Source organism: Notamacropus eugenii, chromosome 2, assembly GCF_028372415.1.
Source record: "Notamacropus eugenii isolate mMacEug1 chromosome 2, mMacEug1.pri_v2, whole genome shotgun sequence".
NCBI lineage: Eukaryota > Metazoa > Chordata > Mammalia > Diprotodontia > Macropodidae > Notamacropus > Notamacropus eugenii.
This window is the reverse complement of record NC_092873.1, coordinates 439,807,424-439,811,993: the sequence shown is the minus strand read 5'-3', so window position 1 is coordinate 439,811,993 and position 4,570 is coordinate 439,807,424.

Sequence of the window (4,570 nt, the reverse complement as noted above, 5' to 3'; positions counted from 1 at the left end):
CAGATGAACCAACTGAGAAGAGAGGCTAGATGCTTTGCCCAGGGCCAAAGCTCTTCCTGACTCCAGGTCCATCACTCTATCAACTGCCCAAACTCGGCAGTAATGAACAGCTTTGGTGCTAGAGCTACGAAACCCCAAACCCCACCTCAGATCGACTTTTTAAGACAAATTCAAAAGAAACGGGAAGGGAGAGCCACAGTGACAGGTTGCCGCTGTGTATGCAGTGGGCACTCTTTCCTTCCTCTCCACCCCTTACAACCCTTTGTTTATTTCAAAGCGAGCCCAAGAACTATCTTTAATAAAGGGCTCAGTTTCGAGGGCCCTCCTCACTCCTCTCCCTCAGATTACCTTGTATGTCCTTTGTTTATATTAATTTATGAATAAGTTGTGTCTCCCGTGGAATATAAACTTGTTGAGGGAAGGAATTCTTTCTAGCACTGAGTCTAACCTCTTTCTTTCTTTCTTTCCTTCTTTCTTCCTTTTCTTTTCTTTTTTTCTTGGCATCCTTGTGGCATAGCATAATGCCTAACTCATAGTAAGTGCTTAATAAATGCTTCCTCATTGAATGATTTGGGGGGAGAGGCGTAGAGAAGGGAATCAAGGCATTCGCCTCAGCGGGGGCCACCTTGTTCCATCTAAAACTTTTCCATTTCCAGGTCTGAATCCTGACTGTCAACACCTGTGTGACCTTGGGCACATCACTTCACCTCAGTGGAACTCAGCATGGACTAGAGAGATAACCTCTAAGGTCTTGGTCTGAAAAGAGTCCTCTGGTTTCCCTTCAGAACTACACTAACCATGGCTGGGAGGTTGCCCACTTCCCTCCTTCACTGGCTCAGTTTCTCAGGTATCCTAGGTCCTTTCCTTGCCTTTGACATGCCACCCCTCTCCCACCCCCCCATCCTTACTCTAGATTCTTCTTGCTGAGTGCTAAGGTTCAGTAACAAGACCTGTGGGCGCCTTCTACTTTTCAGTACAACGCCCCAGTAGCCCTGCCTTAGATACAGCTCAGGCACTGTTCAGAGCAACGTGGCCTCAGCATAAAATACATCCACTTTTGGCTATTTCTTTATCAAGGTCATTCTGCTTTCTTAATGCAGAGAGGGAAAGCAGAGTTTGGTAAATTGAGGCACAGGGAAATTGGAGCAGAGCTACGCTTAGAATCCAAATGGTAGTGTCTCTGTTCTACCTGGCAGTCCCAGAGAAGTAAACGCCAGACAGCTCTTTACTGTTCATTTTCTTTCAAATTTATTTCAAACCCAGTTCAGATTCTTAGGTGGAAATACATCCAAGGGATTAGTCTTTTTTTTTTTTAATCTTCCAGGGACATAATACTCACTGAAAGGTATGGGATGGGGGCTCCATTTGGAGGTGGGATCCCCTCCAATTGAAGGATTTGTCCAAAAAATTGTTAGGTAGGGAAGGGGAAATTCTTTGGAGAGTTCTATTTCTATTCACTCTGAGGGTCTGAACTAGGACATAAGGCACGTAAAGGACTTTCCTGGGGATGGTGGTAGTGGGGTGGGAGTTAGGGGGTATGCAGAGTGTGATAAGAAAGTTCTCTTGGCAAATGGTGCCACCTCGTGGCTTAAATGGGGTCATGTAAACTGATATGAGAGAAAGAGACAATGACAGAGACAGAGACAGAGAGACATAGACAGAGACATAGAGACAGATATTGAATCCAGATACCAAGGTGTTTTCTATGGCCATGGAAAAGATGAACCCTCCCCCCCCGGAAAATCATAAGTGAGACAAATAACGATGAAAACAGGAAGAGAAGTAGTGGGACAAGGATGGAGACTCAGGGAGAGATGTGCCAGAGGAAAGGGAGACTGAGGAAGGATAGGGGAATGAAAAGCAGAGGAGGAAGACAAACCGAGACATCTAGATCCCCAAGAAACTGCTTAGTGGCCTGGGCTCTTTACTCTGCTGGATAAAGAGGCAACGGGATGGGAAGGCAAAGAACTCTGCCCCTCTGGAGTCAGAGGACCACCGATTTAGAACCAAAAGGGATTGTAAAGGTCATCTGGCTTGAGCCTTTTATTTTACAGATGAGGAAACTGGTTAACAGACTTGCCCAAAGACTCCCTGGTGGAAGAGGCAGGATTCACACCTGTAGCCACTGATTCTAAGGCCAGCCCTATCAGTAGATCTAGGTTTGAATCCTGACACTGTCACTACCTGTGTGACCTTGGGCACATCACTCCATCTCAATGGAACGCAACATGGACTAGAGAGATAACCTCTAAAGTCTTGTTCTGAAGAGAGTCCTCTGGTTTCCCTTCAGAAATACACTAATCATGGCTGGGAGGTTGCCCACTTCCTTCTTCCAGTGGCTTAGTTTCTCAGGTATCCTAGGTCCTTTCCTTGCCTTTGACATGCCACCCCCCTTCCCATCCTCACCCTAGACTCTTATGCTTGGACCCTAGTTAAATGATACTCCCCAGTCTTGATGGAGGATCTGAGAAAAGACCTCTGTCACTCACCTGCTCGAAGCCGATAACCTGGCTACTGCATCCTCGACCCAATCCCAGGGCAGAGCCTTCTAGGGTGGCTGAGAACAGAATGAGAGGGGCTGAGGGGAATTCTGACTGCTCCCTGGCAATACCAGCTGCCAGCACTATGACCAGCCACCTTGCCCTCCTGTTCTTCAGGATGCGGTCTGGGCAGGAAATGTTGCTGATGGGGCCCTGAGTCATTCTGGGGTTTCAGAAGATGTCTTGCCCGAGGGCAGAGACAGGTCACTGTCTGGCCCCTCTCTGGTTAAATCTCCCCTTCTCCTTCCCAGCCTGTTGTAGTAAAACAAGTGATGAAGATAAAACAACCAGGGATTTTCCTCTCCAGCTAAAGCAAGGGCAAGGAATGACAAGGTGGGCAGTCCAGAACACATCCCAGGACAAGGGCCTTCCCACAAAGGACTCCACTGGGCGGGGGGAGTGGTTTGGGAAGAGGCTTAATGAGAGGAAAGGGCATACATAATGGGGGCAACATCCCCAGTGCTGCCAGGCATATCCCCCAAACAGCAATTCTGAGGGCGTTCCCAGGGGCACCAGAGATGCCTTTCCTTACCTCACCCCCTGAATAGGAAGGAGAATTCTGTTTCTCTCACAAGCAAACATCTATCTGTCCCTTCCTTTGTTCCTTCCCTATTCTTGCCCCTTCTTGGGGAGGGAATGGCGGGTAGTGATGCCTACTTTTTCGGCTGGGAGTTGGAGTTGGTATCTTCAAGACAGCATGTCTTCCATTCTGGTAAATGATGTACCTTTTTATCATTGGGAGCCTGGGATTTGTTTTTTCTTCCTAGGTTATTCCCCGAAGTTATACGCTCACCCTTGTAGAGTTTGGGGGGACCAGATAGGTCATCAAATTCAGTCCTGACAATTTAATTCACTTCAATAAACATAATGTTTTGGACAACGTGCTAAGTCCTGGTGACTGTTGTGTTTGTGTTTAGTTCTTGAAGAGGACCATGACATCAGGGAGAGGATGACACTACTTGCAGTTGACTTGGATTTGAGGGAGAGAGGGCTGTGCAAGGTCACCAATCTCGCTTTCTCCCCCAGAGCCATCTGAGTCCAGAGACCTGATTTATCAGGAGGACTGGAGATGACCCAGGATGCAAGGGGAGACTCTGGCCTTTTTAGGCCTAGGTCACTTAAAGTGAGAATGTGATAAGTACTGGTGATACAAAAAGAGGCAAAGTTCAGTCCCTGCCCTCAAGGAACTTCCAATCTAAAGAGTGAGAGACCAACAAATCTATGCAAAGCAAGCTATAGACTGGATAAATAGGAAATAACTAACAAAGAGAAGGCAGTGCAATTCAGAAGGTTGGGGGAAGACTTCCTGTAGAAGGTGTGATTTTAGTTGGGACTTAAAGGGAGTCAGGCTGAGGGTTCTAGGCCTGGGCAACAGGGAATTGTCAGGAGTTGGGACATGAATATCTTATTCTGGGAATAGGCAGAAGGCCAGTGTGTCCCTGGATCAAGGAGTACTATTTTACAGATTATAGGAACTGAGGCCCAGAGTGGCTGAGTGAATTGACCAAGGAGTACATAGGTCCCAAACAGCAGGGCTGGGATTTGAACCGAGATTTTCTTCCAACTCCAAACCCAAGGCTCCTTTCACTATGGCACAAGGTCCTAACCCTGGGGAAATGGGATATTTCGAAGGGTCCGTTCTCCTGGCTGGAAGGTGGAGGCAGATCTCCGACTTGGAGAGGCACCAGGCCACCATCCCGGCTGGCCCCCCGAGGGAGGGAGACCTTTAGACAATAAACTTCGATTAGGCCCGGACTCCGAGCCAGGCACCGTGCTAAGAAAGGTACCGGGCAGCCTCCGCCCTCCCCGAGCATCCACAGCCGGGATTCAGAAGTAATCCGGGACTTTGTCTTGCTTGGGGGTGGGGGTGGAATGGAGGAAAAGGAGAGTGGAGGAAGGGGCGTGGGGGTCTCCGGGCTGTGGCTTTCATTTTTGTACCCCGGGGTCTGCTGGAATGAAAAGTGCAGGGCGCCAGGCGCTCCCCAGATCAAAGGCGCTCTCTGAGGCTGGGGCCCTGAAAATCTGGGCAG